The sequence below is a fragment of the Anabrus simplex genome, chromosome 3, assembly GCF_040414725.1.
Source record: "Anabrus simplex isolate iqAnaSimp1 chromosome 3, ASM4041472v1, whole genome shotgun sequence".
In the NCBI taxonomy this organism is placed as follows: Eukaryota; Metazoa; Arthropoda; class Insecta; order Orthoptera; family Tettigoniidae; genus Anabrus; species Anabrus simplex.
This window is the reverse complement of record NC_090267.1, coordinates 158,015,657-158,038,819: the sequence shown is the minus strand read 5'-3', so window position 1 is coordinate 158,038,819 and position 23,163 is coordinate 158,015,657. Positions and strand designations below refer to the sequence as shown.

Genomic DNA, 23,163 nt, shown 5'->3' with positions numbered 1-23,163 from the left:
GTTGAACGTGGTAAGCGAGTCTGCCACTAGAGAGTAGCATCGTCTGGGGTCGAAAGTAAAGCATAAGTGGAGGCAATCTCTCTCACACATGCTTATTAAAATATCCATCTTCCTTTTGTGTCTGAAATAAGGAATTCGTAGGTGAGTCAAAGAATCTTTGACTGACCCTAAATGTTATCCCGCATTACAATGTAATTTACTCTGGTGAAATGAAATAGCGTATGGCTTTTAGTGCCGGAAGTATCCGAGGACATGTTCGACTCGCCAGATGCAGGTATTTTGATTTGACTCCCGTACGCGACCTGCGAGTCGTGATGAGGATGAAATGATAATGAAGACAACACATACACCCGATGATTGTTAAAATTCCAGACCCTGCCGGGAATCGAAGCCGGGATCCCTGTGACCAAAGGCCAGCGCGCTAACCATTTAGCCATGGAGCCGGACATTTATTCTGGTAATAGGGGAGGTCTCAATGAATCAGTTGGCAGCTCTTTCAGTTGCTTTGTGCGGTTTTAAATCTCTCGGTTACATTACTGGTGCGTGTTTTTTCTGTCATTGTATTAGTGCTAAAGTTTATACGGAAATTTATCATTATTTATCCACTGCAGTATATCATCATCATCATCTGTTTACCCTCCAGGTTCGGTTTTTCCCTCGGACTGAGCGAGGGATCCCACCTCTACTGCCTCAAGGGCAGTGTCCTGGAGATTCAGACTCTTGGTCGGGGGATACAACTGGGGAGTATGACCAGTACCTTGCCCAGGCGGCCTCACCTGCTATGCTGAACAGGGGCCTTGTGGAGGGAGGGGAAGATTGGAAGGGATAGGCAAGGAAGAGGGAAGGAAGCGGGAAGGAAGCGGCCGTGGCCTTAAGTTAGGTACCATCCCGACATTCGCCTGGAGGAGAAGTGGGAAACCACGGAAAACCACTTCCAGGATGGCTGAGGTGGGAATCGAACCCACCTCTACTCAGTTGACCTCCCGAGGCTGAGTGGACCCCGTTCCAGCCCTCGTACCACTTTTCAAATTTCGTGGCAGAGCCGGGAATCGAACCCGGGCCTCCGGGGGTGGCAGCTAATCACGCTAACCACTACACCACAGAGGCGGACCACTGCAATATATATAAAGTGAAATTAAATTAGTGTTCTTAGTGAGGATCTATATTCCCACGATTCTATTTGCACTGATGTAAGTTGCGCCACTAGGTTAGTAAAAACAATATTTCTCGAATGAATTATTCATCTCGTAGACAGTTGTCGAAGTATTCATCTGCTTCCAAATTAATGTTGTTTTTGTTTGTTCTGAGTTATAAATTGTGAGAAAAGTTGTATTATTATTATTATTATTATTATTATTATTATTATTATTATTAAAAAGTTTGAAGTATGCGTTGTTCATCATGGCAATATGCAGATTTAAAACAGCGTATTTAGCTTGTTTTTTGTAGCACGTAGGACGATTTTTTCACGAGCCGCCACTGCTCAGCATTACGGCGAATACGACCGAAACAATGGCCTATGCCGTCGTAAACTGACACCATATAATTTGTTACTGCCATTTTTCACAAAATGAGACCAACGTCATCTCACCATTCCACGAAAATCTACGAATATTTTTTAACTATTGCCCCTGGCCAAGTTTATTTGAAGAATAAACCAGACACTTTTAACCTCGTTTGGATTTAACAGAATCCCTCTATTCTTTGGACATATCTATTAAGTGACTGTCATGAGCCTATGTCCACAACAATGGTACTCATGATCTGTTCTCATTCATTTTCGCAAAATAAAATTTAGATTTACATGTCACTTAAAAAATATCTAACAGAAATCGTGAAGCCCGAAATTTAGAGTTTTTTAAATTTTTTCCAAATTTCTATCATCACCATGATCAACTTGGTTCCACATAATGGGTAAACACACAATCGTGTCCCACGTCACGGGCGACAACTCAACCCTCTACCCTTCCAGCCTTTGAAATGTGGCCCCGGCATAAAAATCCCAGGGTCGCTGAAAGGGTATTACCCACAGAGATATCTTCGAAACAATATAACTAACCTTAAATTATTGAGCAGGAAGGATAACAGAGAAGATAAATTAAATAAAAAGATCTGAGTGAGAACCTTTTGGTATAAACACAAATTTATTAAAATAAAATAATAAACTTTGGCAAAGTAAAAATCCCTACACAAAGAAATTTGGACTGTACATGGCTACGTTACTCATAACCTCCGGTCAACTCTAACCATATTATAGTTTAATTCGTATGTCAAATTTGTTTAATTCGCTCAATTGTTCACTTCAAGTCACTCACTAATATCTTTATTTATTAAAATTTTTGTCACCCTAAGTCAACAGATTTATCCTTTAATAATTTAGTGATTCAGTATCTAGTTCAAATGTTTATATTCAAAAATAACTTCAAGTATAATGATTTAGTGATTCAGTATCCAGCTCAAATGTTTATATTAAAAAAAAACCGTCATATTTTCTCAATAATTCATGGATAGAAGGGAGAGTGGATACGAAGTAATGAGTTTATGTATAGATGAATGTATTTCGAATTTATTTTGATGTCAAAGATCACTCTGATGAAAGTGATTGATGTAATGATGGTCAAATATATTTTTTTTTGAAATATGGTGTTAATCAAATATAATAAAAACCGCAATGTATTAGTAAAATGAACTACTTGATTAAATTAATGTCGGCAAATGATAATCAGATGTAATAAGAACTCAAATTAAGTGAGATGTATTTGGATGAATTTTGAATTCATGAACAAGATTGTTGATTTTTCATGGTAATAATTGACGATGGAAGTAAAATTGTTTTGATAACTTAGCCTGACAAAAATTTGAATAAATAAAGATATTAGTGAGTGACTTGAAGTGAACAATTGAGCGAATTAAACAAATTTTACATACGAATTAAACTATAATATGGTTAGAGTTGACCGGAGGTTATGAGTAACGTAGCCATGTACAGTCCAAATTTCTTTATTTTGTGTAGGGATTTTTACTTTGCCAAAGTTTATTCTCTTATTTTAATAAATTTGTGTTTTTTATCAAAAGGTTCTCATTCAGATATTTTTATTTAATCTTCTCTCTTATCCTTCCTGCTCAATAATTTAAGGTTAGTTACATTGTTTCGAAGATACCTCTGTGGGTAGTACCCATTCAGCGGCCCTGGGATTTTGTATGCTGGTGCCACATTTCAAAGGCTGGAAGGGTAGAGGGTTGAATATACAACCTAATTTTTAATTTTAATTACTATGTGTGTTACTTGGCAGTAAATATAAGTGAATACCTCCCGATTGATGTATGTGACAGCCCTCTGACGATTGGGACAAGAATTCTGCCATGTATGTAGTCGAAGTGACCTATAATTGCATGGAAATTACCCCATGTATAATAAAATACGTCGGTTGTCAAGAATTGTATTCAAGTTGACATTTACCGGACTGTCCCTTTGTCAGTCTCAAGAAACAAATCTGGTTTTGAAAAGCGAAATCTTATTTTAAGCTCTAGCTCCCCGTACATGTCAAATGAATTGCTGCGATTTCGCAGCGGACGACCCACAGAGAGGCCGTCGGACTAAGGTTTCTTCCCGGAATCGTCTCAACATGATAATACAAATTAGTGATGGGACATTCGATTCATTTTACTGAATCGATTCATTTGATTCCGTTCACATTACTGAATCGATACAGTGATCCGATTACCGGGCGAGATGGCCGTGCGCGTAGAGGCGTGCGGCTGTGAGCTTGCATCCGGGAGATAGTAGGTTCGAATCCCACTATCGGCAGCCCTGAAAATGGTTTTCCGTGGTTTCCCATTTTCATACCAGGCAAATGCTGGGGCTGTACCTTAATTAAGGCCACGGCCGCTTCCTTCCAACTCCTAGGCCTTTCCTATCCCATCGTCGCCATAAGACCTATCTGTGTCGGTGCGACGTAAAGCCCCTAGCAAAAAAAAAGTGATCCGATTAACGGCACATTAAAGTCACCGGTCCTACTGCATCTGTGTAATATGTACTGGTAAAACAGCAACAACAGCATTCAGTGCTCGCTTCTGCCATCTGGTCTTCATACTATGAACTCTTTTCTTAGAAAAAACTGCTAGTCACTCTAATACATCGAAGGTTTCCGGCGACGCAGGTTGAGAAAGGTCTGGGATAAGGAAGTTAGCAGCCATGGCCTTAATTATAAGGGACAGTCCCAGCATTTCCTGGTGTGAAAATGGGGGAACTAGGCAAAATCATCTTAACAGCTGCCGACGGTGGAATTCGAACCCACCATCCCCCGAATGCAAGCGCATAGCTACGTGATACTAACCGCACGTCCAACTCGCTCAGTCATTTTTGAAAATATGTATTTTTCTATCAGCAGAGGATTTGTTTAAATCGTCATATTTTGTATAGGCTACCCAAGATGTACAGTAGCCCACTGGTTTTCTGATTCAACATACTGGTGATTTATTGCGTCAGTCAGCTCACTTACTGTCCACATATGATTGAAGTCTTGTGCAACTATGTGACATACGAACTGAGAAAATATTGAGCCGTTCTTCTCAATATAAAACAGGTACTTTTGAGTGGTCATGAGCATGACTCACAGTCATAGGGCAGGCTAGAGTCGAGCTTAATTAATTGTCAAATGTCAATTAAGTTATAATACTAAGATTCATTATACTAATAAATAGTACCTACTTACTAGCTACTTTAGAATTATGTTTTGACTACCTTTTTAACACTGTAAATAAATCCATCTATTATTTAAACCTCCCTGTAAGAAGAGGATAGTGAATGGAAGTGGGTATTATTTTCAAATGAGCTGAGCTCGAGAGTGCATTATAGCATACGATTCTTTCAGTGTAGCATGGCTCACTGTATGTCTCGCTGCAGCGGAAGCTCGGCTCTCCGCCAACGTCCAGAACCCCGCAGTACCCCGCTAGTGAGCCGTGAGTGCGCCACTCAGCACTGTCCGCTGGGAGTAAGCTGAATCAAGACCAACTACAATTACATCAGACCGTAATCCAGAATAAACAGGCGGACATCGGTGTGCGGTATGAGAGGTTGAGGGAAAGGTTATGCATGTTTATTTCGAGTCACCTAAAGAAAATATCACAAGTCGAACGTCATGAAATGCAACTCACTAACTAAAAATATGAATAATTAAAGACTAGCTTTATAGCATATTGTAAGTCTAAATGAAATTTCAGAGGGGAAAATAACGAAGGGAGAATTATTGTGTCAACGTCAGGTTGAAACAGACACAGAGTATAAAATTATTTCACATATGACTCTCCGGTCAGCAAATACGATATATAGATGTCAACAAAGAACATTATTAACCTTACATGAAATTCTATGTAACACCACCATTAACCACAACCCATTATGTAAAACACACAAACAAATTTCTCCAACAAAATTTCAACCCTCCAAAATCCACCTGTATTGTTGAGTAGGTACAGGCGATATTTGTATGATACACTTGACCATCTAAAGCACTCGTCAGCTTAAAACTCACAGAATTGATGGTATAATTGTATTTTATATATAAAAAACATAATCCTCATGTTCACTCCACGGGAAATGGGGTTAGGTTTAGTTTACGCTTGTTCATTGTAAAACGTTGAAAATTACATCATTCTTGCACCACCGTTTAAGAATAATTTAGTCTCTAAATCATAAATTTTAGTCATGCTTTCTGGGACTGATTTAATGTTCTTTGTAGTAAGGTGGCTGATAAGGCAAATGCTAGGATAGGCATTAGTTTAAACTTCGGAAGTTAGCGCGGCACTCGAATTAGATCACCACCTTCTATGGGTACCTATATAATGTCTTCCCTGACAATACATTTGATTTCAAAAATGATAAAATGATTAATCCACACAACATTATTAGTCCTATGATTCGGTTCGAAGTTTTCCTTACGAATGCTCTTAACCCAATTTTGTCTTAATACTAGGTCTTTTGGAAACGGGAACAGTGAAGTTATTACTCATCCAGGCACACAGCACATTAAACTATGAACATATTGCATAGGTAACAAAAAGTGAAGAAAAAAACTTTCAGAGAAGAACACGAGAATCAACATTAACCTTATCACCACCAATATTGTTGGAATAAATAAGCTCTTTGAGAACAAATAGCTTCTTACGGCACTGAAAGATGATCTGTAACCTTCTTAAGACTATAAATAAATATAATGTACGATTAAATATTTTCAAATTTCCGTAAATATTTGGTAACAACACGGCTTACACAAATCAAAACAAACGCATGCTAGCACTCCAGCTGCCGCCATTATGGACAGTTTCGATAGTTCGGTTAAGGTCTGAGATATTGTAGTTGGTCTTGGCTGAATCGTGTGCCGTGAGCTCGCCGTTCCTGTGAATCGATTCACTCGGACACTTGAATGAATCGGTACACTGCTTCGAATCATGCATGCAGTAGCGAACACTAATACAAATTACATGTTTCATAGTACATAACCTCTGATTGTGATTCGCTCCTCTCATTTGAGGTTAAGCAGTGTTCTCGGCAGTGTTTAAACATGGGCGGTTGAACATCGGTTTTAGACAGTGTTCAAGTGATAAGTAACGTCTCTGCAATGCGGCAGCCATACTTAGGCATTGTTTAACCGTAGACGTCGTCTAAACACCGTTTCTGCAATCGGCCCAAAGTTAACAGTGCACTGTACTGCGGAGAGGCCTGTAGTGTTGTATGATTCAGAGATCTGGACAATGTCACACACAAATGAGGAACTATTAAGGAGATAGGAGAGGACAATTCTTAGAAACGTTTATCGTCCAATGAATGTGTAGGGGCCTAGAGGATTTTGAAGAGTGAGAAACAGTGGAGAGATTAGGAAACTGTGCAAAAATAAAACACATTGGAAATAAGTGCCAGATAAAAGAAAAGAAGACTATCTACGAATTTCATTAGCTGACGAGTGGAATATATCTTTCCACCTTGCTAATTTTCGTTCAGTTACGTATCTTAGGGCATGTATAAACCAAGTATTGGTGTGCGTTTCAGTTCTACACTTCGCTAGCTAGGTCTAAGTGAAAAACAACGTTAAATCCTTAGAAAGATACACTAAAAATACATTCTCAAATATTCTGCACTCACCATGAAGAAACAAATTCTCAGGAACCACGAACATGTGAACTTCCCTCAAGCGTTAATTCTGTAGCTTTATCTCAAAATCACGAACTTCTCCGCAGACGATTGCACCAAGACTGGCACAGGCCATAACTTATGAGCTATCAGTAGCAATATGTGAAGATACCATTTTATCTCAAGTACGTCCATCATTGCCGCGCCTCGGTCCCACTATGAGGAAATTTGCGCTTGTAGTTGGAGTGAGCTGCACAATAACATAAACCAAGTTCTTCAAGGTCGACCACAAGCTTCCGTTCGCTCAGGGTCACACGAAGCAAGAAAGAACTGAGCTCTTCCTCAGCATAATATATATATATATATATATATATATATATAGATAATAATAATAATAATAATAATAATAATAATAATAATAATAATAATAATAATAATAATAATAATAATAATACGAAACATGTGTACACACGTACCGAGCGAGTTCACTGGGCGGTTCACACCGTCTAGTTGTTAGCTTGCATTTGGGTGATGGGGTTTCGAACTTAACTGGTAAGCAGCACCGAAGATAGCTTCCGTCTTTGTCCATTTTCACAACAAGCAGATGGTGGAGCTGTGCCTTAATTAAGGTCATCAGTCACTTCCTCCCCATTCCTATCCCATCGCCACAATAAGAGTCGATGCGCCGTGAGATCAATAGCAAAATCTTCATTATAGACTGCTGTGCTTTTCAGATTTCTGTCTGCAAAAACCTCTGTGAATGAACTAGGCGCCTGCACAACCCTCCGCTTGTAAGTAGTTCTGCGCTATCGTTTAGTTCCACAACTCTTATCTTTAAATAATTAAACGACTGAGAATAATCATCGTCGTTTTGGTTTATATTTGCTTATTTTATTCCCCGCGCCCGAGCCGTTACTCCCCTACTGACCCCACCACCGAAGCTGGGCCATTCACACACAGCGCCATTCCTGGAGTACCTACATTCTTTAGACTTCGTATCTTCTTACGGGTGCTCTCCTGCCATCGTACCGGCAATAATTCTCACTAGTCCCGTTTGTTAAATATTGTTATTTGCTTTACGTCTCACAAATTACTTTTACGGTTTTCGGAGACGCCGAGGTGCCGGAATTTAGTCTCACAGGAGTTATTTTACGTGCCAGTAAATATACCGACATGAGGCTGATGTATTTGAACACATTTAAATACCACCGGTCTGAGCCAGGATCGAACCTGCTAAGTTGTGGTCAGAAGGCCAGCGCCTCAACCGTCTGAGCCATTCAACCCGGCATTCCCGCTTGTTACTCCATCTGAAGAAGATCCTGAGTTTACTCAGTTTTTCACACTCATGCAGGAACGTCGGTCCGAAAACAGAGAATAAATTCATCCGAGAGCTCACTTTTTTCTTACGAAATGCCTTTAATCGCAACTACGAGTTCTCTGCATTAGCTTTACAGCGCCTTGATATGATTTAACTTTACCATAAGTTACTGGTAGAATACACTTTCTAAATACCGTACTTGAAGTGATCTGCTTGTTCGAGTTTCGTTTTCCCTACGTGAGATTCAGTCCTCTTAGGGTTCATTGGAACTGACATCACTGTGGTATCAGAAATGCCATACAGTACGGGCTGCATTTCTTTTCAAGCTCCAAGATATTATACTGCAATTTTTCAGCATAGTCTGCCATTAAGACCAAGTCGATCACATTCGCCAAACTGATACTACAATTATACCCCACTGAATTCATTTCTGCCATTTTACACATTTCAGTAAACGATCCATGTAAAGTATGAGCAATGAGGGTTATGGAATACATACAGTCTTGTTAACCCCCGGCAACTACTTCGAAGCGAAAATTCATTTTACCACAAATTCTCACGGCAGCCGGATTGTAAACACACATAAATATATTTTATTATCTTAATAACGTAACTACACTTGATCTCATAATCTGTTAGTATGGCCAACATCTTTATCTTTGGTCCTCCTCCTCCTCCTCCTCCTCCTCCTCCTCCTCCTCCTCCTCCTCCTCCTCCTCCTCCTCCTCCTCCTCCTCCTCCTCCTCCTCCTCCTCCTCCTCCTCCTCCTCCTCCTCCTCCTCCTCCTCCTCCTCCTCCTCCTCCTCCTCCTCCTCCTCCTCCTCCTCCTCCGTCCGGTTCCATGGCTAAATGGTTAGCGTGCTGGCCTTTGGTCACAGGAGTCCCGGGTTCGATTCCCGGCAGGGTCGAGAATTTTAACCTTAATTGGTTAATTTCGCTGGCACGGGGGCTGGGTGTATGTGTCGTCTTCATCATCATTTTATCCTCATCACGACGCGCAGGTCACCTACGGGTATCAAATCAAAAGACCTGCATCTGGCGAGCCGAACATGTCCTCGGACACTCCCGGCACTAAAAGCCATACGCCATTTCATTTCATACTACTACTACTAATAATAATAATCATCATCATAAAAGGACTGAAGTAACAGCCCGTGGTATAACAGCAGCCCATCTGTCTTTTAACAGAGACCTAAATTTCCATTTTTAATTCAATCAAAACCCGTCAGGGAAATCACAACTTGATTACGACGTGCACCCGCTAAGTCTGGCATGCCTTTTTCGTATTTTCTATCTGACCTCTCTTCTCAACACTTGTTCTCTTCCGTTGCTGCTGGTATTTGGTTCGTACGGCTGAGGGTATCTTCCATTTTACTAACTTTCATCATCATCAGCATCTGTTTACCCTCCAGGTTCGGCTTTTCCCTAGGGCTCAGCGAGGGATCCCACCTCTATCGCCTCAAGGGCAGTGTCTAGGAGCTTCAGACTCTTGGTTGGGGATACAACTGGGGAGTATGACCAGTACCTCGCCCAGGCGGCCTCACCTGCTATGGTGAACAGGGGCCTTGTAGGGGGATGGGAAGATTGGAAGGGATAGACAAGGAAGAGGGAAGGAAGCGGCCGTGGCCTTGAGTTAGGTACCATCCCGGCATTCGCCTGGAGGTGAAGTAGGAAACCACGGAAAACCACTTCGAGGAAGGCTGAGGTGGGAATCGAACCCACCTCTACTCAGTTGACCTCCCGAGGCTGAGTGGACCCCGTTCCAGCCCTCGTACCACTTTTCAAATTTCGTGGCAGAGCCGGGAATCGAACCCGGACCTCAGGGGGTGGCAGCTAATCACGCTAACCACTACACCACAGAGGCGGACACTAACTTTCACTGCTGTTTTATTTCTTCAGTCGATACGTCAATTTTTCGAGGAATCATACCTACTTCTCTTTCACCATCGATTAATGTTATTTCTTTTTATTTTTTTACGATCTGCTTAACGTCGCACTGACACAGATAGTTCTTATGGCGACGATGGTATAGGAAAGGGCTAGGATTGGGAAGGAAGCGACCATGGTCATAATTAAGGTACAGCCCCAGCATTTTCCTGGTGTGAAAATAGGAAACCATGGAAAACCATCTTCAGGGATGCCGACAGTGGAATTCGAACCTACCATCTCTCGAATGCAAGCTGATAGCTACATGAACCAAAGTTCACAGCCACTTGATCGGTCGATAAATGTTAAGAGGGGATAATAATTAGTTGTATTTTCCAATTGAAACAATGTTCATCACAACCAGAAACTGCCACCGTTCCGTCCCGGTTTGAGGACTGGAAAGGAGATTACGCAAGTCTAATGAGGTCGAATCAGTTGCTGTATATGAGACGAGCATCGGCGGTGAAGGAAGTAGAAGGGGAAACTCCAAACATAGGCTCGTAAGCGAAGGCAGCTTCTCTGTGGGGATACCTTGATCGACCTCAGTACTCATACATCATGCAGTCTGCGCCATCTATCGAGTGTGAAATTCTTAAGATTGCGCTGAATAACACCCAGAGTGCAGCACTAAGCTACACGCAAATGTGTATTAGGTACGAAAACTGAAGAATTCAGTGTAAGCACGTAATATATCTAGAATTTCTGAGTAACATGTTCGATGAAGAACAAGAATGCATGTAAGACGAGCTGATCGACTAAGTGGTATGTTCCGAGCTGTCAGTAGAGAGATGGCGTGGAATGACATTAGCAGACGAGTAAGGTTGAGTGGTGTTTTTAAAAGTAGGAAAGATCGCCATATGAAGATAACGTTGGAATTCAAGAGGACAAATGGGGGCAAATATTTGTTTTACAGGGAGAAGAATTAGGGACTGGAATAATTTACCAAGGGAGGTGTTCAGGAAATTTCCAAATTCTTTGCAATTATTAAAAAAAACTAGATAAACAACAGATAGGGAATCCGCCATATGGGCGACTACCCTAAATGCAGATCAGTGGTGATTGATTGATTGATTGATTGATTGATAGATTGATTGATTGATTGATTGATTGATTGATTGATTGATTGATTGATTGATTGATTGATTGATTGATTGATATTCCTCAGTCCTGTTTTTTGACACTGGGTCGAGGATGAGGTGAGATGAAATTATATGGCATACTTTTACCGCCGGATGCCCATCCTGTCACTAACCTCGGTTGAGGAGCTAAAGCAGATGAAATTAAAGACGGTGAATGAAATTGGGTAAGGAGGTAGAAGGAATTGGCCGTGGCCTATGAATAGGAACTGTCCCAGCATTTGCCTGGAAGTGAAAATGCGAAACTACAGAACACCGTTCTCAAGACAGTCGACGGTGAGGTTCGAACCTACTCATCTCTAAAGCCCTGCCTCGTTAACAAGCCCGCCCACTCCGCTCGGTGATGAATGAGCAAAGTAAAAGAGAGTAGAGTCGGCTTCGGCTAAACAATGGCTACCTTTGGCTAGCCTTGAAGCTCTACATTCGGGAGGCGGAGGGGCTGGTCGACAGGCCTGAGAACGGGTTTCCATGGTTTTCCATTCTCCTGCACGTCAAAACACGCCTATAAATCTAGTTGGTCTGAGAGAGGGAGTTAACCTCTAGGAGGCCCGACGTACGTCTTCAGGTTACGGAATGAAAGCTTGCAAAAGCAAAGCAAAGTCATCTCCCTACAGGCCATGAAGGCCCTTGGAGGGGTGGAAGGTAAAGGCTTCCACTATCCGTAACCTCGGCACTTGATGGGGTGGAGTGGTTAGCTCTACGCCCGGCCGCCTTTGCCCCCAGGAATTACCCTGGTACTCATTTTTGGTGTAGGCTGAGTGAACCGCAGGGCCATATGCACCTCCGAAAGTGGAAATCTCATTTCTTAAATTAATGAAAGCTTGCTAAAACAAAAATAAAAGACGTTGTCCACCGTAGAGAAACTTTCGGTTTTCCCGACTAGTATTAACACATCTCGATACTACATTTTTATAAAATATTTTAATCTCAGTGTATATTCGGCTTGATGACTAAATTGTTAGCTTGCTGTCCTTAGGTCCAAGGGTTTCCGGTTTTGATTCCCGGTCGAGGTCGAGGTCGAGGATTTTAACTGTCATTAGTTAACTTCTATGGCTCAGGTCCTGGGTATTTGATCCGTCTTCACGTTAGAATTCATCTTACGTAGGGCTCCATCATCACAGACTGCAGGTCGCATACACAGCGTCTACTTGAAATAGACTACATCACCACGCATCTCGGGAGGTCACACGACATTAAAAAAAAGAAATTTCATTGTCAGTGGATGTTCGTCTCCTTGGTTGAATGGTCAGAACAGCGGTCTCTGTTCAGAGGACTCCGTATTCTGTTCCTGGCCGAGTCAGAAGTTTTAAACCTAAATGGTTATTGTCCTTGGTTCGAAGACTGGGTGTTTGTCTTGTTCCCAACATCCCTACAACTTTCACACCACACACAACACTACCCTCTACCACACTAACATGCAGTTTCTCATACACGGCAGATACTGCCCACCCTTGTAGGAGGGTCTGCCTTGCAAAGGCTGCGCCAGGCTATAAATAGCCACACGAAATTATTATTATTATTATTATTATTATTATTATTATTAACAAATACATCGCAATTGAGAAATATCCCGATGGCATTGATCACTTATAGTAGTATGATAATAAAGTAAAAACATAATTACCCAACAACAACAACAACAACAACAACAAAACAACAACAAAAGTATAACAAGCAGTTCCATGGAATTATTATTATTATTATTATTATTATTATTATTATTATTATTATTATTATTTCAGTGAATTTGTGGGAGTGTCTGAATCATGATTCCAAGCCGGCACTTTCGATCCCGGCAGGACAGACCAAAAATCTTGGCACTCTATATCATTGTTGTGGTATGAGAAGAGGCCACGGATATGGGGGCACCGTTTCCGTTCCAACTATGCGAGGTTGATCTACGTTAAACATGGACATATACGTATCAGGAGTTTTGTGCCATTGGCTCTTATTTTAGAAAATGGTCCTTTAAATTTAACAAGCGGTGTTAATGTTGACACTTTGCGCGCGAGTACTCATAGCACTGCTGGTATAATCTCGGTTTCGAGGCGTACAAGCTCCTCATTGTTTCCTTCTCCCTTTCCTTTACTGCTTCTTAAATTGAAAAATACAGAACAAACACTAATTTCCATTGGCTAGCGCTGAGTTTCGTTAAAAACATATGACATTATACTCCAGTAATTACTGAACAAATGAGTGTCCTCGTTGTAGTAAATGCATAATCCCGGTGCAGCACTTTTACGCAAAAGTACGTTGCATTTACGCAAATGGGCATGGTTACAGTACCACAAAAGTTGACATATCATTAGCGTAAATGACCATTAAGGCTTACCTTACACCGGAAGTGTGGCGTTCACAGCATTCTCCGAAACACTAATTTTTGGCAGAGCTCTTGTGGCTGGTAACGGTAGCAGTATAATAGGGGGGTTCTGCCGCCCTCCTCCCGCGGCGCGGGAAATTTGAATTCTGGCGGGAAATTTGAATTTTGGCGGGAAATTTGAATTTTGGCGGGAGATTTGAATTTGTAAACAAAGCCACGTGCTTTTTGACAGCTGTCATCGACAACAACGCATCGCTAACCTCACTGCTGCCATCTTGATGGGCCTAAACCTCAGTAGTGCCAACTTAACCTAACTAGCGCGAGGTAAACAAAGCCACGTGTTTTTTGACAGCCACGTGCTTTTTGACAGACAACAACGCATCGCTAACCTCAGTACTGCCATCTTGACGGGCCTAAACCTCAGTAGTGCCAACTTAACCTAACTAGCGCGAGATAAACAAAGCCACGTGCTTTTTGACAGCCACGTGCTTTTTTGACAGCTGTCACTTAACCTAACTAGTGCGAGGTAAACAAAGCCACGTGTTTTTCGACAGCCACGTGCTTTTTGACAGACAACAACGCATCGCTAACCTCAGTACTGCCATCTTGACGGGCCTAAACCTTAGTGGTACCAACTTAACCTAACTAGCGCGTGGTAAACAAAGCCACGTGCTTTTTTGACAGCTGTCATCCGCCATCTTTAAACACTGTGCTGCCCTCTTTAGATGTAAAATTCGTCACCTGTCATCGGCAGTGCTGCCATCTTGACGGGCCTAAACCTTAGTGCTACCAACTTAACCTCACTAAAGTGAGATAAACAAATCCACGTGCAGCTGTCATCCGCCATCTTTAATCACAGTGCTGCCCTCTTTGTGGTGGCGGATAATTTGAAAAATGCTTTTTGATAGCAGCCATCTTTGAGCACCGTGCTGCCCTCTATGTGGTGGCGGTAAATTCCACGTGCTTTACAAACCTATATGCTTTTCTGACAGCTGTCATCCGCCATCTTTAATAACAGTGCTGCCCGGTGGCGGCAAATTCCACGTGCTCTTGTTTGGAAAAACAGTCATGTGCAGCTGTCATCCGCCATCTTTATTCACCGTGCTGCCCTCTTTAGCTACTTACCTTTGACAGCTGTCATCCGCCATCTTTAATCCAGAGAGAACAGTGCTGCCCGGTGGCGGCAAATTCCACGTGCTATACAAACCTATATGCTTTTCTGACAGCTGTCATCCGCCATCTTTAATCCAGAGAGTACAGTGCTGCCCTCTATGTGGTGGCGGCAAATTCCACGTGCTTTACAAAGCTATGTGCTTTTTTGACAGCTGTCATCCGCCATCTTTAATCACCGTGCTGCCCTCTATGTGGTGGCGGTAAATTCGACGTGCTTTACAAACCCATGCGATTTTCTGACATCTGTCATCCGCCATCTTTAATCCAGAGAGAACAGTGCTGCCCGGTAGCGGCAAATTCCACGTGCTCTTGTTTGGAAACAAATCAACATGCTTTTTTTTTTACAGCTGTCATCCGCCATCTTTAATCACCGTGTCACCCTGTATGTGGTGGCGGTAAATTCCACGTGCTGTACAAACCCATGCGATTTTCTGACAGCTGTCATCCGCCATCTTTAATCACAGTGCTGCCCGGTAGCGGCAAATTCCACGTGCTCTTGTTTGGAAACAAATCAACATGCTTTTTTTGACAGCTGTCATCCGCCATCTTTTATCACCGTGCTGCCCTCTATCTGGTGGCGGCAAATTCTACGTGCTCTTGTTTGGAAACAAATCAACATGCTTTTTTTTGACAGCTGTCAATCGCCATCTTTAATCACCGTGCTGCCCTCTATGTGGTGGCGATAAATTCTACGTGCTTTACAAACCTATATGCTTTTCTGACAGCTGTCATCCGCCATCTTTAAGCTGTAAATCCCCGATTCTCGTGTTAGAAGTTGTAAAACAGTTTCTTAATCCGAGTTCTTTGACGTCAGGAAGGGCAACCGTTTGAAAACAATAGTGTATGATGTAAGAGTCTACATACTGCTAGTTTTGCGTCAGGAACGGCAACTCAACAAATTCTTGTTTTTGCGTCAGGGAGGGCATCCGGCTGTAAAACAATAGTTCATGATACAGTGATTTAAAATCTAAAAAGACTATCTAGCTGTAAATCCCCGATTCTCGTGTTAGAAGTTGTAAAACAGATTCTTAATCCGAGTTCTTTGACGTCAGGAAGGGCAACCGGTCGAAAACAATAGTGTATGATGTATGAGCTTAGATACTACCAGTTTTGCGTCAGGAAGGGCAACTAGTCTTAAAACAAAACAGATACTTAATCCGAGTTCTTTGACGTCAGGAAGGGCAACCGGTCGAAAACAATAGTGTATGATGTAAGAGGCTAGATACTGCTAGTTTTGTGTCAGGAAGGGCAACTCACCAAATTCTTGCGATTTAAACTCTGTAAAACATATTTTTAATCCCAAGAGAATCGAACCCGAGACTACCGGGTGAGAGGCATGCACACTAAACTAAACTGTAGGCTATGGGTTTGTTCTACAGTATTTGAAGTTGTATCGACGCAGTCATTCTGAGCGAGCCGCGGAATGCATGTGTTAGCTGAAATTGTACACGTATCTTCCGGCTGTAGTAGTAACCTTGAACGAAGACACGGTGTGCTGATAAGCGACTTGTAACTCACGAACGTCTTCTTAGCTGAGTAGCATTCAGCCCATGTAAGCTCCTAACATATTATGATTGTACGGAGAGGTTAAAACACAGTACCAATTAAGGTTGTAAAATATTCTGTTCTGTAAAACTGAAATAGTCCTCCTCTTTGGTGTAGTAGTTAGTGTGATTAGCTGCTACCCCCGGAGGTCCGAGTTCGATTCCCGGCTCTGCCACGGAATGTGTAGCATTTAGCCTATGTATGACGTCAGGAAGGGCAACCGGTCGAAAACAATAGTGTATGATGTAAGAGGCTAGATACTGCCAGTTTTGCGTCAGGAAGGGCAACTAGTCTTAAAACAAATTCTTGCGATTTAAAATATTAGTTTTGCGTCAGGAAGGGCATCCGGCTGTAAAACAATAGTTCGGGATACAGCGATTTAAAATCTAAGAAGAGCATCTAGCTGTAAACCCTCGATTCTCAAGTTGTAAAACAGATTCTTAATCCGAGTTCTTTGACGTCAGGAAGGGCAACCGGTCGAAAACAATAGTGTATGATGTAAGAGGCTAGATACTGCTAGTTTTGCGTCAGGAAGGGCAACTCAACAAATTCTTGCGATTTAAAATCTTAGTTTTGCGTCAGGAAGGGCATTCGGCTGTAAAACAATAGTTCGTGATACAGCGAGAAATCGCAGTATACGCGATAAATTTGTTGTAGCGGGTTTTATAACTAGATATCCCGGTACCGGCACATAGCCTACTCCTACTGAAGAAGCCAGCACAAGGCTTATTACCTCCATCCGACAGATGAATCACCATCAACGTCTTGTACTCAAAATCATTTTCGAAGGAGTCAACACAAGGTTTAACACCCCCCTATCAACAACCCTTACTTAATGCTGGCTTTTTTTGCACATCCCGCCTCTTAGATCATACACCATAGTTTTACGACCGGTTGCCCTTCCTGACTAGGATTTTAAATCGATAACTAGATATCCCGGTACCGGCACATAGCCTACTCCTACCGAAGAAGCCTGCATAAGGCTTATTGCCTCCATCCGACAGATGAATCACCATCAACGTCTTGTACTCAAAATCATTTTCGAAGGAGTCTGCATAAGGTTTAACGCCCCCTATCAACAGCCTTTACTTAATACTGGCTTTTTTTGCACACCCCGCCTCTTAGATCATACACCATAGTTTTATACGACCGGTTACCCTTCCTGACTAGGATTTTAAATCGATAACTAGATATCCCGGTACCGACACATAGCCTACTCCTACTGAAGAAGCCAGCACACAGCTTAACGCCTCCATCCAACAAATGAATCACACTCAACACTCTTCAATCATTCTCACTACTTCGGAAGATAGCGGGTTCGAACTAGAAGCCGTAAAAAATAGCAAATGCTAGGCGAGGAGCCTGCGCGATCGTCATAACGTGATCTAGCTAAATGTAGTTTTAGCTCAATACCTTTAAGTGCCTACAGGTAAGGAATACCGCGGATGTAGCTTAGTACCCTCCCGTTTAAGTCGAGAAGTCGAGGATCGCGCGCTAACTTTCCAAGGCTCGATCCGCTGCAGAACTCTTAAATTCTGACACCTCGGCATCAACAGGAGGTTCGATTCCGGCTTAAATACGTCAGCCTGCGGGACTTCAGGAGAGCTCTTGTTGCATAAATCTTCGTTCCGACTGTACTGCAGTTGTCAGCGATTTTCACATCCGCTTGGTAACAAGCAGCATATTTACTCGCTGCAGTCTGTGTGAAGTGCTCACAGTTCTCTGTATGCGTTTAATACGTACACACATCTCCCGTCTGCTGTGAATATTATTCTTCAGCCTTTATCTTAAGGTAAGGTAGAACTGTTAGTTACTTTTTGCAAAGCAACTTCTACGCTAGACATCTACATTCATATATGTTTGTTCTTTTTAGGTACCGTTCGAAAGTACGCATTTTATTCATCCGAGTAACAGTCTGCAGCACGTGCATTTTTTTAAAGGTATGTTTTCGAACTTTGAGTTGTAAAGATAACTAGGCTAGCTGATACTCCCTACACTACATTCATATATGTTTGTTCTTTTCTTTTAGGTACGACCAGAATATTATCATTCGAGTTTCAGGCTTGAACGCACGCATTTTATTCATCCGAGTAACAGTTTGCAGCGCGAAGATTTTAAGGTATGTCTGATCTCTATTCGTTGAAACTTGGTTTCTTCTAAAACATCGTAACTTTAGTCTATTGATAAATAGTCATTTTCTTTAATCCTCATGCTATAGACGAGGTTAAATTTATAATTTCAAACACGCACATAGCTATGTCTGACCTCAGCAGGCCGAAACTTGGTTTCTTCTAAAACATCGTAACTTTAGTCGTTCTCTTCAATCCTCATGCTATAGAGAGGTTAATTTTATAATTTCAAACACACACACATAGCTATGTCTGTCCTCAACAGGCTGAAACTTGGTTTCTTCTAAAACATCGTAACTTTAGTCTATTGACAAATAGTTATTTTCTTTAATCTGCATGTCATAGAAGAGGTTAATCTTATAATTTCAAACTCACAGCAATGTCTGACCTCTATTCGTTGAAACTTGGTTTCTTCTAAAACATCGTAACTTTAGTCTATTGATAAATAATCATTTTCTTCAATCCTCATGCTATAGACGAGGTTAAATTTATAATTTCAAACGCACATAGCTATATCTGACCTCAACAGGCTGAAACTTGGTTTCTTCTAAAACATCGTAACTTTAGTCTATTGATAAATAGTTGTTCTCTTCAATCCTCACGCTATAGACGAGGTTAATCTTATAATTTTAAACACGCACACATAGCTATGTCTGTCCTCAACAGGCCGAAACTTGGTTTCTTCCGAACATCGTAACTTTAAGGTAATCATAAATAGTTGTTCTCTTCAATCCTCATACTATAGACGAGGTTAATTTTATAATTTCAAACATACAGCAATGTCTGACCTCAACAGGCTGAAACTTGGTTTCTTCTAAAACATCGTAACTTTAGAGTATTGATAAATAGTCGTTCTCTTCAATCCTCATGCTATAGACGAGGTTAATCTTATAATTTCAAACATGCACACATAGCTATGTCTGTCCTCAACAGGCCGAAACTTGGTTTCTTCCGAACATCGTAACTTTAAGCTAATCATAAATAGTTGTTCTCTTCAATCCTCATACTATAGACGAGGTTAATTTTATAATTTCAAACTTACAGCAATGTCTGACCTCAACAGGCTGAAACTTGGTTTCTTCTAAAACATCGTAACTTTAGTCTATTGACAAATAGTTATTTTCTTTAATCTGCATGTCATAGAAGAGGTTAATCTTATAATTTCAAACTCACAGCAATGTCTGACCTCTATTCGTTGAAACTTGGTTTCTTCTAAAACATCGTAACTTTAGTCTATTGATGAATAGTCATTTTCTTTAATCCTCATGCTATAGACGAGGTTAAATTTATTATTTCAAACACGCACATAGCTATGTCTGTCCTCAACAGGCTGAAACTTGGTTTCTTCTAAAACATCGTAACTTTAGTCTATTGACAAATAGTTATTTTCTTTAATCTGCATGTCATAGAAGAGGTTAATCTTATAATTTCAAACTCACAGCAATGTCTGACCTCTATTCGTTGAAACTTGGTTTCTTCTAAAACATCGTAACTTTAGTCTATTGATGAATAGTCATTTTCTTCAATCCTCATGCTATAGACGAGGTTAAATTTATAATTTCAAACACACATAGCTATGTCTGACCTCAACAGGCTGAAACTTGGTTTCTTCTAAAACATCGTAACTTTAGTCTATTGATAAATAGTTGTTCTCTTCAATCCTCACGCTATAGACGAGGTTAATCTTATAATTTCAAACTCACAGCCATGTCCGACCTCTATACGTTGAAACTTGGTTTCTTCCGTAACTTTCGCCTAATCTCTATCGGTCGTTCTCTTTTCAGATGTTCCCCTGCTGCGAGGAATGTAATGTAACGTTTACAAGGCGAGATAACTTCATGTGCCATATGAAATCAAAACACCCTAGCATAACATCTGCTTTATGTAAAGTTTGTAGTGTGTATTTCGCTAACGTAGAGCGATACGAGGCTCACTTAGCAGAGGTACATCAAATATCTACTTGCCCTCAGGTAGTAGTAGGGAAAAAGCGTGCAGCTACTGATGTAGCTGTAGAAAGTACTAGTAGTAAAAAACCTAGGAAAAATGAACTTCAAACTATTCACTGCGAGCACTGTAACACTGATGTACCATCTTCGCATTTTCAGGGACACTTACGGAGTAATGCGCATAAAAATAATGCGTGTAGAAGTGGTAGTAACGCAAACATCGAGGAAATTAATACAGCATTTAAAAGTAGGATTGCTAGTTACCGAATTCGCACCAGTCAAAAGTTTCAGAGCACTTCAAACTTTTTAAATTGCGTTCAACCGGATGTACAACAGCTTCTTGCTAAATCTTTGTCCAATCATAGTTTATTTAAAGTTAATTTTGAACTTTTCGCCTTGTACATTAAAAGCACGGATGAATCCGAAATAACAGACATTAAATCATTTAATACGAAGAATTTTGTCATAAGTCAGTCGACTAATTTTGGTGATGTACTTAGGGATGTCTCTAACATTATTTCAACTAAGAGCGAGGAATTTCAGGAAAAGGAATCAGGGTGGGCTTTAGTTGAGATAATGTATCTAGAAGTTAACATCAATAAGTACAATCCTATGCGTGGATCTTCGCACATCGAGCTGCCGACATGGATTCAGCAAAGAAAAGCTGTTGTAAACATCCAAAACAATGACGAAGCATGTTTTGCATGGGCGGTGATGTCAGCTTTAAATCCTGCTAAATCGAATGTAGCGAATAGAACATCATCGTATCTACACTATTCAACGCAGCTAAATTTCGATAGTATAGAATTTCCTGTGCAGATAAAGGATATTAAGCGCTTTGAGGAACTAAATAACATTAGTATTAACGTGTATGGTGTAGAGAAAAAGTCTGTAGTAGGTCCTCTGTATTATACATGTCATAAGAAGAGTACTCATGTTAATTTACTCTATATTGAAAACAGCGAAAATAGCCACTTTTGCTGGATTAAAAATCTGAGTAGACTTGTTGGCAGTCAGTTGTCAAAACATCAATGTACAAAGTGGCCATGTGATGGATGCTTGCAGTATTTTAAAACTGAAGATCAGTTAACGAAGCACTCCAAGAATGACTGCAATCATGTACGTACAGAGATACCTACTACAGGCAATAATGTTTTAAAATTTACAAATTTTCACAAGCAGATGTGGGTACCGTTCGTGATTTATGCAGACTTTGAAGCCATCCTCACGCCATGCAACACATGCTCACCTAATCCTGACAACTCTTTCACTAATACTACGCACATGCATGTCCCGTATAACTTCGCGTATTACATCAAGTGTAGTTACGATAGTACGCTTAACAAGTTAGAGCTGTATCGAGGACATGATGCTGCTAAAGTATTTTTAGAAAGACTTGAAAGTGATGCAGTTCGTCTCGGTCGTATTCTGAATAGTAATATTCCTATGAAGCCACTCACCGAAATTCAGTTAAATGATCATGAACGTGCTACAAAATGTAGCATTTGTGATGGGGAATTTTCCGAAAATGACCCTAAAGTTTTTGATCATGATCATTTAACTGGTTTCTACAGATGTGCTGCTCATTATAGCTGTAATCTTAAGTATAGAGTTCTTAAATTTATCCCTGTAATTTTTCATAACTTATCTGGTTACGACTCTCATTTCATCATTTCACAATTTGGAGCTTCAGATGAAAAAGTAGATATAATCCCTCAGAATAAAGAGCGGTACATTGCGTTTGCAAAGTCTGTAAAAGTAGATGCTGAGCATTCTATAAAACTGAGATTCCTTGACTCGTTTCGCTTTATGGCGAGTAGCCTCGATAAACTTTCTAGTCATTTACAGCCTGAACAATTTACGGAAATTCGACGCGTTTTTCCCGAAGAAGCGCAGTTTAATTTACTTCGGCGTAAGGGTGTTTTTTGTTATGAATATCTCGACTGCTTAGACCGCCTCGAAGAACGTGCCTTACCATCGAAACAATCCTTTTACAGCTCGCTGAATTCAGCAGATATTAGTGATGATGACTATTTACATGCACAACATATCTGGGAGCAGTTCCACATTCAAACGCTGGGTGAATACTCCGATTTATATTTAAAGACAGATGTACCTTTGTTAGCTGATGTTTTTGAAAATTTTCGCTGTGTTTGCATGAAAACCTACAGCCTTGACCCATGTCAGTATTTTACTGCGCCTGGGTTAAGTTGGGACGCGATGTTAAAACACACGCAGGTGAATTTGGAACTGCTAACTGATATTGATATGGTGCACTTTATAAAATCATCTATTCGAGGTGGTCTAAGTCAGTGCAGCGGACGGTATTCGAAGGCGAATAATAAGTACATGCCGAGTTTCGATTGTAGTCAGGAATCTCGGTATATCGTTTACCTCGATGCTAATAATCAGTATGGGTGGGCGATGAGTCAGCATCTACCGGTGAGTGGTTTCCGCTGGCTGACGCAGTGCGAAATTGATGCTTTACAGCTACACGCCCTAGGTGATGAAGCTGATAAAGGCTATTTCCTCGAAGTTGAC

The 23,163-nt window shown here is 41.0% G+C and overlaps 1 protein-coding gene across 1 annotated transcript in view; it reads right to left on the bottom strand.

Moving 5' to 3' along the window:
• The window catches only part of LOC136866111 (uncharacterized), a 207,026-nt gene extending 199,711 nt beyond the window's left edge, over nt 1-7,315 (bottom strand). The window contains exon 1 of the mRNA XM_067142790.2: nt 7,142-7,315. The gene's annotated coding sequence lies outside the window, so the exon portion shown is untranslated. The remainder of the gene's footprint in view (nt 1-7,141) is intronic.
• Between the last annotated feature and the right edge of the window lie 15,848 nt (nt 7,316-23,163).